This window comes from Anolis carolinensis, chromosome 6, assembly GCF_035594765.1.
Source record: "Anolis carolinensis isolate JA03-04 chromosome 6, rAnoCar3.1.pri, whole genome shotgun sequence".
Classification (NCBI taxonomy): Eukaryota; Metazoa; Chordata; class Lepidosauria; order Squamata; family Dactyloidae; genus Anolis; species Anolis carolinensis.
In genome coordinates this window covers 46074671-46087776 of record NC_085846.1, presented here as the reverse complement: position 1 = coordinate 46087776, position 13106 = coordinate 46074671, and the positions used below count along the sequence as shown (strand labels likewise).

At 39.2% G+C, this 13106-nt stretch overlaps 1 protein-coding gene across 11 annotated transcripts in view; it reads right to left on the bottom strand.

Annotated features, from left to right (window-relative positions):
• fhod3 (formin homology 2 domain containing 3) overlaps nucleotides 1–13106 on the bottom strand; it is a 326788-nt gene that overhangs the window by 126024 nt on the left and 187658 nt on the right. The window contains exon 1 of one of the 11 annotated variants that reach the window (XM_062984266.1): nucleotides 7863–8009. The exons of the other annotated variants lie outside the window; for them this stretch is intronic. The gene's annotated coding sequence lies outside the window, so the exon portion shown is untranslated. Of the gene's footprint in view, nucleotides 1–7862; nucleotides 8010–13106 lie in introns of those variants that run through there. 11 annotated transcript variants of the gene reach the window in all.

Sequence of the window (13106 nt, the reverse complement as noted above, 5' to 3'; positions counted from 1 at the left end):
GTTCTTTTTTCCCTTCTTGAAGATAGGGACCACATTCGCCCTCCTCCAATCTGCTGGGACTTCTCCCGTTCTCCAAGAACTCTCGAAGATAATTGCCAGTGGTTCTGAAATAACTTCCGCTAGTTCCTTCAGTACTCTTGGATGTAGCTGATCTGGCCCTGGGGACTTGAATTCGTTTAGAGAGGCCAAGTGTTCCTGGACAACTTGTTTCCCTATTTGGGAAGGCCTGAGAAGGCCTCTTCAGTTAAGTTTAAATCTCTAATAGGCTTTTTATTTATTTAATTTTACTTATTTATCATGTCAGAAGCGAATTGAGAATATAGTTACAATGTATAAAAAACCACAAATAAAGTTAAAAACGTGGCATTATACTAAACTTCCTTTGACCAGAAGCTGGTCACTTCTAATAGGCTTATAAAGGGAGATATGGTATTTCAAATGCTTCTTAAACTGTGGGTTCCCTTAGCTTAATGTTGGGGTCCCGAAAAATCTGGCAACTAAGCAAGTTTTCTGAACATCACTTAGCAGCTGTTTTAGACATCTACACAAATCTTTTGTGCAATGTTTACAGTGGACTCTGTATAAAATGCTTCAGCTGTACTTCATAATAAGGGAAATCAGCCTGTTTAGTAAGCCTTGCAAATGCTGATTTTTATAAGTAAATGTTTAATTTGCTATCAGTAAATGCCTGATTTTTACACTTGGTTTTATATCCATACATATCCGGGGAACATAAAAAAATGATCAAACCAAAAGGGGTTGCAAGTGGAAAAGTTTGAAAAGTTCTGATCTAGCCAAAGGTATATTTCACTTCAGAGGTCAAAACTAGAATTGTGCCTGGAAATATACTGGCAGCTAGGGGATCTGCTGCAACAAGGGAGTTGCAGGCTTCCTGTAGTCAGCCCTGTTAGCAAACTGGATGTATCTCTTTGGAGCAACTTTTCAAAGGCAAAGCACTTTTCAAAGGCAGGTCCATGTAGAGAACATTAAAGCATTTCAAACAGGATGTAACTAAGGCATGTACCACTATGGCCAGATCCGACTTCTCCAGAAAAAGACACAGTTGGTGCACTAGCGTTAACTGTGAGAAAGCACTCCTGTTCACTGCTGAAACCTAGGCTTCCAGGTTCAGAGCTGAATCCAGGATACCCTCAGACTTTGACCCTGCATTTTTAGGAGGGTAACCCCATCTGACACTGGCTGAATCCTCATTCCCACATTTATTGTTTTGCCTGCCTAGTAAAATATCTGTCTTGTCTGGATGAAGTTTCAATTTGCTTGCCCAGATCAGTCCATTATAGCTTCCAGACATCAGTTTAGTATAGGATCAGCTTCTTTGTAATTGGGGAAAATGAGTATCAGATCTGGGTATCATCAGCACAGTACTGATACCTGACACCAATCTTCTGAAAAATCTCTCTCAGCATTTTAATATACATGTTAAATATCATAGTGACAAAACTGAATCACATGGACTCTACAGGCCAATTCCCAAGGGGTTGGGCAGAAATCCACTAGTACCATCTTCTGAGAACACCAGGAAAGAACAGAGCCACTGTAGAACATGCTTCACCCTAAAGAGGTGAATCAAAAGGATACCATCATTTTGGCTTTCAACTCCCAGAAATCCTGGTAAACTGGTTGGGATTTCTGGAAGTTGTAGGTCAAAATCATCTGGGGACCCCAGGTTGAGAACCACTGCTCTAGACTTTGTTGGGTTTGTGGATCATTTTTATATGTACTATGCTATTTGGTAAACCTTTTGTGTTTGTTTGTTTGTGTGTTCATGTGTCAAGGGGAGCATCTGCTTTCTAGCTAATAAAATGAAAGGTACAATTTTGGTGTTTAATGTTCTCATGTAACCTACCACTCACTTCAAACAGAGATCCTATCTATTTAGAGTGGTGGGATGAAGACCACTGTGGCCACATACAGTAATTGGTCAGGTTGATAACTATAAGGTTCATAATTATTTGGATGCCCATACAGACCAAAATATATTTTTTTAACTTTTGCATTCAGCCCTCCTCATTTATCTGAAATTTAAAAAAACTTCCTAGGGAGAACAAATGGTTAGACAATATTATTTACAGGGGAAAATATCTGGCATAAAAACAGACAACTAAACAACATAGGAATTAATCAGAGAATGTGCACAGTGTCTGTGCTATTGATTTATGTCTTTACTTTCCTTCCTTTTCCCTTTCTCTCTCTCTCTTTCCAAAACCCAGTTCTTCTCTGGTGGATTGTGGACACATTTATTTTGATAGCAACAGACTTTGATGCAGTTTTTTTCTTTTTATTTGGCACTATGAGTACTTCTAAAACAGAAACGCAAATATTAATGTTAGTAGAAATATAGGAAAATAATTTGAAAGATACTGGGGAAAACCAGAAAAAAGAATAATGTAGTGATTAAATACAAGGAAATCGTAAAATAAAAAAGAGAAGACATTTGTTAACAATTTGTGAATCTCCTAGACAATTTCATCGGATTTTAAGCTTCTATTTTTTACTTAATAAATCTGGTATAAAATGTTTCATCTCAGTTCTTAAGCTAAATGTAGTGTGATCTTTCCTCAGAGTTTTCAATTTCAAGTATGCACAATGAAAGAATTTTGAGTATAATCTTCCCAAAACTGTAAACAAATTATTTTTTAAAGGTTCACGTTACATGTTGTGTCAAGGGCTTTCCATAGTCATTCAAGCCCAAACATACAGAGAAATTGCAGCTGTTCATAAGAATGGGGATGTTGCTGTATTTTTATATCATGTATTTTGCTTTTTACCATTTATTTGCTGCTTTGAGTCCCACCCGTGGGAGAAAAGTGGGATAAAAACAAATAAATGATGATGATGATGATGATGATGATGATAATGTTCATTGTACACAATGTTTTGTTTGGATCCTAATTTTGAGATTTGGAAAGCAGCTTTATTCTGAGCCAGAATGCTTTGAATTTAGAAATCTTAATCCTTATTAACCCCTTATGACTACATCTGATGGACAGAAATGGATGAAACTCACATACATAGCAGCTCTCTTTGGAGATTAAGGATGTTCTGAGCTAAGAAATATGCACAGTTTTAGAAGAAGCTAAAGCATTAAAGATAAAGGTAAAGGTTTTCCCCTGACATTAAATCTAGTTGTGTCAGACTCTGGGGGTTGGTGCTCATCTCCATTTCTAAGCCGAAGAGCCGGTGTGGTCCTTAGACACCACCTAGGTCATGTGGCCAGCATGACTGCACGGAGTGCCATTACCTTCCCGCAGAAGTAGTACCTATTGATCTACTAACATTTGCATGTTTTTGAACTGCTAGGTTGGCAGAAGCCGGGGCTAATAGCGAAAGCTCACTCCGCTTCCTGGATTAGAACCACCAACCTTTTGGTCAGGAAGTTCAGTAGCTCAGCAGTTTAATCTGCTGTTCCATAGGGGCCTAAAATATTATGATGGAGAAAAACAGTTGAAAACTTGCTTTGTTTTTTGATCAATTGGTAACATAGTGACAAAAAATGTAATATTATAAGAATAGATGGTGAATGATCAGCTTAATTATCATGAATGGCCCCAGATCCTACGTGATCTCTGAAGCAAAGCAGGCCTGCACTTGGAAGAGAATGCCATGTGCTGTAGGCTGTTTTTAGATGAGGGCAATGAGAAACTACCTCTGAGTATTCATTGCCTAAGAAAACCTAATGACATATGGGATTGCCATATGTCAACAGGCAGTTTGAAGGCATATAGTTCTATTAGATAGTAAAAGTGGGATACAAAGTGACAGAAGCATAAGGATATGAAAATCTATAATTTTAAAAACTAATGCCCAGTTGCACAGACCCAACTGAAATACTTAATGTTACTGCCGGTGAGAGACAATTAGATAGGTCAAAATAGTGAATGTGATGAGAAACAAGTTTTGTTAATCAAAAAAACACACTTCAGAATCCCCTCCACTGAAACTCTCCCTGGATGTTTTATTTGTGTGGTGTGGGTGGGGAGAAATATATACATTTTTGAAGACATAATTTCTGTGTCTCTATGACTTGTGCTGGGAAAAAGGTGGGGTAATATACAAATGCTTCTCTGAATCTATAATGTAATCTAATTTTCAAGGAGGTGATTATATTAAACACAAAAACTGGCCTCAATCTAGTTCCAGAATCCACAACCTCCCCATCCCTTCCCCTCTCCTCCCGGCATTCTCATTTCCTAGTGAGATACACTCTGAAGATATAAGAGGAGGAGGAAGAAAGAAAAAAAAAGATAGCAGTAAGATGCACTTTGCACTCTGCTGAGCTAATTTCTCCATGCAATGTGGTTTACATGGGAGTTTGCTGAAACGCATGAAGAGGGTTAACTTGGGAATTGCACTCTAGCAATGTATGGAAGGCCACATGATACCCACCTAAATTTCAGGAGTATAATTCTGGTATTGTATTCAATGCCTAGATTAATACCATTTTAATCACTGCCTTGTTGCTGTACAGCTGTTAATTGAAGAGTAGTGTGCTAAATCTCTGGGTCTCATTGTTTGCTGAAGTAATTGGAGTCTATGCAACTAAAGTCGTCAAGAGACCTGAAGCTGCTTTCATGCAGCAAAATTGGAAGCAGGGCAGCTGTCTTTGCTCACCTATTTTCAAAACGTTCTGGAAGGCAGGGAGATATTCTTCAGCTATTTTTCAGGTGTAAGAAAAGAGTGCATGTGTGAATGTGAGCGCACACACGTGTGTGTATGTGTGTGTGAGTGCACGCAAGGGGGAATGTTTTATCACACTAAGCATGCTATTGGATAGGCCAGATAACATTTCCACATGGGCTGATAATGCAGGCCCCAGAAGGACTTCCTAAGCCACCTCAGAGGGGTCAGGGAGTTTCCACTGCTCAGCTATGCCACACATGGTTTAGTGCCAGTGGGCAGGGTCCTCCCATGTGTCATGACTGTCCCTGTCTGTGATATTACCACTTACTGGATGCTTGGAGGTCCAGCAGCCTTTCACTATGCTTCTTGACAGCCATCCTGCATTCACTGGGTACGTGGGATGGCTATCCCCTCCATTCTCTCCCCTTGTGTCGCAGCTGTCTCCATTGCCACCTGACAATTTATCTGACACTCAGAAATCTGGCAGCTTTCTACTAGGTCTCTTGACAGCTATCTTGCACTTCCTGGGCTCAGGGATGTGGGATGGATGTCCCCTTCCCTTCTCCTGTGTCATGGCTGTCCCCATTTGTGACATGACCACTTACCTGACACTCAGTCCAGCAGCCTCCTGCTAAGTTTCTAGACAGCTCAAGTGTTTGGGGGTGCAGGATAGCTATACACGCTTACCCCCCCCCCCCATGTTGCAGTTGTCCCCATCCATGACACAACCACTAACCTCACTCCAGCAGCCTTCTGCTAGACCCTCTTCCTTTTCCAAGCCTCCTTAGCTGCCAGACTTCCAAGAATTAGGTAGGTGGCCAAATTGTGGCTAGGGAAAGTGGCTATGGAGGAGGAAACAAGAAGGTACAATTATCCTGCACTCCCAGGCTGCCTGAGCCCAGAAAGCATGGGATGGCTGTGAAGGCAGCTGCAGCAGTTTCCTCTTAGGAGCACATCCAGCTGTCTTCATACTCCCTAACCCAGGAATAATCTAAATCCTTTTTTAGGTTTCGAGCTTTTCCCCAAGTTAGTTTAACCTAGGGGGCAGCCGTATTAAGCTGCTTTGTACTTGGTTAATGCAGATCAGCCTAGTGTGGTGTATAGCTGTCACATGGCTGATTGTGTTGCAACCCTGCACAGCGTCTCTCAGTATAAACAACCTACTATTATATAGATGTCACACCTGTGACAGGTAAAAATGTTTTTCTTCAAAAACAGCGCCATCTGCTGGACATCCAAGCAACACACACTATACTATATATTTGATTATTCTATTCCAATCTTCCCGAATGCATTGCTACATTGAATTCTCATAGATTTCAATTAGGTTTCACTTTGATTTAATTGTGTTGGAATTCTCCACTGCCTGGAATATCAGTATGCCAAGAGAATACACTATATAACTGATGCAGTTTGACACCACTTTTACAGTCTTGGCTCAAGGCTGTGGGATTGTAGGAGTTGCAGTTTTTTGCAGCACTCTTTGGCAGAGATGGCTAAAGACCTTGATGAACTACATCAGCTCCCATGACTTCATGCCTTGAGTTGGGGTGGTGTCAAAACTGCACCCCTTCTCCAGGCAGAGAGCCGGAGGCGGCAGAACGGACTCACCCGCTCCCCACTCAGGGCTCTCCGGGGAGCTGCGATGACAATAGGGAAAGGCCGGCGGTGGTGGCTCCCATGACCAGGAGTAACCCGGCCAGTGGCCTCATGATGAAGCAGTGGTGAAGTAAGTGCCGCGGGAGGCACAAGAAGCAGGCAAGCCGGAACTCAAAACAGCGGGCAGCGGAGCCTGGCAGCCCGGAAAGGGCAGGCACTCCTGGCACTCCAAGCCGCAGCCCGCCTCTCCCGTCAGTCCTAGAGGGCCAGAGACCCAGGAGTCAAAATGTCCTGGATGGAACACCCTCCGCTGGGGCTCCAAACTGTTTGGACTTTGACTCCCTGAATTCAATCACACTGGTTTCGAGGAAATGATGTACAAAAAATAACAGGAAGAGACTCAAATATTGAATGCCACATACAGAATTTATTTATTTATATTCTGCTTTATCTCTTCCTCTAAGCCCTTCCACACAGCCATATAACTTGACATATCAAGGCAGATAATTCACAATATCTGCTTTGAACTGATTGGCTGAGTTCACACTACGATACAATTCAGTTCAATGTGGATTTTATACACCTGTGTGCCAGGGGCCCTGGATTATCAAGGCAGAAAATCCCACAATATCTGCTTTGACCTGGGTTATCTCTGTCCACACTGCCATATATCCAAGTTCAAAGCATATATTGTGGGTTTTTCAGCCTTGATATTCTGGGTTATAAGGCTGTGTGGAAGGGCCTAGAGTCCACACTGCCATATAACCTAGTTCAGAGCAAATAATGTGGGATTTTATTCAGCTTTGTGGGAGGGGCCTCAAAGCAGCTCATAATCAAAACATTACAACTTAACATATTTTATATAAATAAATAAATACAAATGTAACTGTTTCTTTGTTCAAAATCTCCAATGTCCCAAAATTCTTCACTGATTGCTTTGAAAATTGGACACAATGTGGCATTCGAAAAGGCGCATGTTCTCATGTTTTTACACCCATGACAGGTAAAAATATGCTTTTGGGGGAAATTTGCACCATCTCCTGGACGTCAAAGCAACACACGCTATACTACATAATTTACGCTCAGGGCCAATCTTTAGAATTCTGCGGTTCAGATTTACACACGGATGGCTTCTCACATGGACAATTATATGTTGCGTGTTCTAGAGTCACCAAATCAGACATTCTCTATATCTGCACAGATAATGGAACAACAAAAAATATTGTTTACCCATAAGCATTATGAAATTACATATATTAGAAACCAGCTCTTTCTCTTTTTTTTATTTTCCATTTAACAAGAGTGGGCCACAGCAATGCGTGACCGGGTACAGCTAGTATGAAATAAGGGCTAGAGAGATGGAAATGGAAGAGTACTTGATACCATAACGTTTTTATTATGCCATTATGTAGATAGCATACCTATATACCTAAACCCAAACATAGAAAGAAAAGTTGAAGTGGAAAGTTTTCTCAAATGCTTTGATGAAGCTAAAAGTGATCTTCAATGTTGTAATTACCTCCTTCAAGGACAGATTCAAAGTCATTTTAAAATTTTACCATTGTAATTGTAACAGTTTTGTACACGGCATGCGGCCATGCATGCCAAGGCATGACACTTACATTAATAATGTTCCTCTTGAAATGTATTGATCCAAATAGTTTCTCGAAGTGTCTTGGAAGCTTCCTTGCAGATGAAGTTGATGGTAGTGTCAAGGCCCCATCTGAATTCCAAAGCAAGAAGATGGCTCAGGCTGTAAACGCAATTGCTCCCAAATGTCATCATCCAAGCCCTGTATTCCATAATATTCCTTGAAGCTGGGGATAATGAAATGACAATGCTGATATCTAGAGTAATGGTCACAGAGAACCCGGAACACATATAATCAACAAGCTAAAGCCCATACCAGGGCCTACCTTGGTGGTGAAGGTGGCAAAAAGTTACCCTTACAGCCACTGCATTTGCTCAGAGTTGACCAACAGTTTTTTCAAGTGGCTAAAAGGACCACATAATTTAGGTTTAGTAGATTAACAGTTAGCTACCAGATCTGTGATCGATTTTCTTAACCTTCACCAAAAAAACTTAACTGCTGTGATTTAAATGCCATAATTTTAAGAGAACTGAACTTGGATGGAAGTTTGAATATCCTTAGTTTGTTGGCAAACTACTTGGATAACTGCAGTCAAGCACCTGCTTTTCAGATTCTTGAATATGCAGTTTCATTTGTTTTTATTGCCTTTTTTGCCTATTCCTCATAAACTGGCAAGCCCTCCAACATTAAATTAAATGTGCAATTACATTCAGAATAAGCATTGAATATATCAAGCATAATCATTTTATGTCAGACCAAGTTATAGATAAACCATTTTATTTCCATAAGGCAACAAACTGACTTTCAATCTCTGAAAGAAATTAATGCTGCATTTTTTCAATTTTTCCCCAGCATCTTTTTCTTATTTGGAACCACCTTAATTGCCTTGATTCAATGCTATGGGATCACGTGACATGTAGTTTTACATGGTCTCTAGCCTTCTCTGCCGAGTGCTTGTGCCTCAACAAACTACACATTGAGCAATGGAATTTAGAATGATATCATATTGCATTAATTCTACAATGCAAGTTGTAATATAATATAGAGCTATATGGTTCAACTTGCTCTTTAATATCCACATTTGAAAAATGTTTTAAAATATTTCTACCGTTGTACATTGCTTTGGGACCTTGATAAATTAGGAGATCTACTATTACTTTAAAAAAATTAATATATAAAATAAATACATGCTATAACATGGTCAGCAAAATCACCCAGAAGATTGGGAGCAGGTATGATCACTTTCCAGAGAAAGCGGTAAAAATTTTACATAGATGGCTGGTGCTAGTACTGGCAATAGGAGCAAACAAACTGAAGCTTAACCCAGACAGGACAGTTTTTGGGACTGACTGCTAAGGCCTTAAATGTTTTCAGACCAAGGTACATAAATGAACTTTTACATTCACATTTACCTGTGTGACTGTACACAAGAGCCTGCTATTTGATTGATTAACAAGAGCTGACAGACTGATGCATTGCACACAAGAGAGCAACCTTAGCTCTGATGATCTTATATCCCTGCGATATTCTTTTGGGGAAAATATTGTGGCTGTTCCTCCCCAGCCTTTTGGAGGCTCTGATGGCATTATATTCGTTAGCATTTAGAGGATTTAAGCTCTGCAACTCTTTCAATAGCTGCTGATATTGTAATTTTATTTAAAGCTGCCTGTATTTGATTTGTTCTATCTGATTTTTGTGACCTTCTGGTCTCTATGTGATTTTGCAATGTTTTAATCACATTGTGTTTTAATCACATTCTTTTTTTATTCACTATAATCTTGGAAGGATGAAGTCCAATCATCATACATTTTCTGATATTAGAAACTTGAACAGGCCTACCATAAATTTGCATAGGTTTGAGAAGCAGTCAATATGCATTTGAACTCTTCTGATGTCTTGATATTTTTATAAGTTATCTGTATGGCTTAAAGAAAATGGCTAAGATGCTGCTAGTTCAAAGAGTTATGGATGAAGTACATTAGTAATTATTGCTAATATGACGAAGAGAAAATCAGCCTTGGAACAGTTCAGGAACTGCTGACCTGCAAGTTTAAACAGTCTAGTATAGCATTCTCATGCACCTGTATGAGAAATGTTTTGACATGCAAGGCTGTATATCATGTACTAGATTATGACAATTAATCTGATGCAAGGCAAATATGACTTTGAATCTGTCCCTGAAAGAGATAATAATTGCAATTATTACAACATCTTTCCTGATCTGAGCAACATTTGTATTCATGCTGCTATTATGGATCTGTATACATAGGTATACTACCTAAATACTAATAGAATATAAACAATTTCATGAAATCAAGTACTCTTCCACATTTCCATCTTGCAGCCTTTTTCCAGATAAAATACATTGCACTTGTCAAATTGTTCTGCCACCTGCTATTTACTTTTGAGTTCTGTATGACTTCAGTTACAGAGGCATGGCTGGATCAAGAGGGCTGGGACCCCGAAGCAGTTCCAAATATAGGACCTTTCTTTTTGCACTAGTGCCGACAGTGATTACTTAGAGGATAATAGGCAGCACTACTAAAATTGTCACATGTGAACCCATTTTGAGCTCTGCATCTTTAGTAAGATTAATAGCCTGATTCCATGGATTTTTATTCAAATAAAAGTCAGTAATTCAGTAATTATTCAATTACTGAAGCTAATGTATGAAATATTTGTGACAACAGTATCTTCTAGAGGTTCCAGAAGTATCTAGAGAAGAAGACATAGAATGCAACCTTCTTCCTTTAGCACTAAAGAATTGCCCGAAGCAATTGGTCCAGCTGAACAGTTGATAATCCACCCCTGAGCATTATTTCAAAATGTAATAAGCCAGCCGTGCTAATTCTGCTGGACTCATCCTTCCCTGAAGGCATACATATTTGACTTGTTTGCAAATATAAAAATAAATTGAGGCTACGAAAGATGATCCACCACCTAACATTATATTCCCTGAGAGAGAGAAAGAGAGAGAGAAAATTCTGTGCCCTGAGATACTTTTAGTATTTAGCTTGTCTCGCTCTCCTGCCAAAAACAGTAAGGCAAGTCCAGGTTGGGTGTCTCTCGTCTGGAATTCCAAAGTTCCAAATACTTTGATGTCCAAGGTTGTCCACATGGATGTCTCGGATCATGGTTCCTTTGCTTTCTGATAGTTCAATGTTCACAAACTTTGTCTCATGCACAAAATTATTTAAAATATTTTGTATGTTTTTTAAAAAATGGTAGAAAATGAGCATTTCAAAATTTAAGTAAACGGATTACATTGTATAGTTGAGTACTTCCTCCTAGAAAATTTCAAAAATACACATAGTTTGTTAGAATTTCTGTTTTTCTATGAAACAAAGGAAATGTATTTATGTTTTTAAAAATAAGTTCCAGGGTGGTCAGTGGTGATTGAACATACGTTATCTGAAAAAAAGCTAGTTCTTTGTAAATCAGTATTCCAGTTGTGTAGACATATATAGCCAAATATATGACAACAATTTGCAAAGTAACACGTCAGAAAGAAAGACAGCAACAATTTAGATAATGACATTTAAAGCAGGTCGTCAAACAAAACAAAATAAAAGTTGATAAAGGATCAATTAGTTATCCAGCAATAATGAATGCTTAGAATGTCTCAGCCCTGTGTGTGAATATAGCTGTTGGTCCTGGTCTCACTCCCTGTCATATCAAAGATGTTGCTGTGGGAGATTATTCAATTATTATTTGCTTTTTTTCCTTTCAGTTTCTCTTTTTCTTCTCTGTATCGTTTTTCTCCTATGTTTTCCATTTTCTCTTCTGAACAAATTTACAAAAACCTCCTATGGGTTATGGTTCAACTATAGTGCAAAAAAGGGACAGGCTTAAAGCTCCCTTGTTCCTCCAGTTCTGATCTGTAGGTTGAACTTGTGAGGTCACATTTGATAATTGAAAAAATAGGCACTGCACATAAAACACACATAAAGAAAAATACAATTTTAAATATACAAAAATGCACATTTAAATAAAATTAACTATTACAGTATTAAAATAATTCGAACCTCAAATCAAAATAAAGTGATTTTAAAAAATTAAAAACTATTTAAACCATTCAGTTAAAACAATACAGCATCTCCTAGTATGTTCTTTTAAAAAATTCTGTGTGAAAATGTGTTGGAATAAAGATTTTAGGACAGAAAAGATTCTGGCTGTTGGGGAAAAGAGTTCCAGAGTCCAGGGGCAGCCACCAAGAAGGCCTTTTCTTCAATCCTGCACCAATCGTGTTAAAACTGAGAGACGGGCCCCTCCTGATGATTTCAGGACTTGGGTAGGTTCATACAGGAAGATATAGTCTGCTATATAACCTGGGCCTGAATCATAATGGGCTTTATGCCTGGAATTGTGAATTGTACCTGGAAATAAACTAGCACACTTCACTGAGTTAATGCTCACAATTTCACCAAATATATAAGGAATTTGCCCCATCAAGAAATCTGAATAGAGTACCTTGATTGTTCTCACCAAAACATAAACACAAACATGCACATACATATACATATGCATCTCTGAAAACTGGATATCAAATGTAACTGTTCCAAATGTCAGCATTTTTAATATGCTGCATCCAGAAGCATTACAAAGTGTCATGCTGCCTAAGATATGAGGTCCCATATCTGTCCCTGCCATACTTATGGGTTTCCTACCTTTTACTGCTCTAGCCATCTACTGCTCCATTACATCCTTGTTTCAAACACTTTGCTCTGAAGGGAAAATTGCTTGCTCTGCTATCTCCAGAGCTACTTTGACTCACAGTGCCTTCTTCAGAATCCTTCAGAATATGCTTTATGCTAGATGTGTGCTAGTTGTTTCCCACTGTGGGAGCAGGAACATAGATGACAATGCTCTTCCCTCCAGTAAACTTCTTGGCTAGAATTATGGCAGGTGTCCCACCACTACTTTTTGTGTATGCACTCAATGGAATCTAGTTCCAATATTTCCTTTCTGCTCAACCAACCATATCAGATCAGGAAAGCAACTATATAAAGAAAGCATAGTCACAGTTAGGTTTAGTTTGGGCAAGGCTGTAGCGCAGCTGGTTAATCACCAGCAGCAATAGATCACGGCTGACCAGAAGGTGGTAAGCTCGAAGCCCGAGTCAGATTGACCACCCGACTGCCAATAGCCCAGCTTACTGTCCACCTAAGCAGTTCGAAAACAGCTGAAGTTGTGAGTAGATAAATTAGGGACTGTTTAAGCGGGGAAGTTAATTTAATTTACGACACCATACATCTGCTGGCGATCAAAGAGCAAG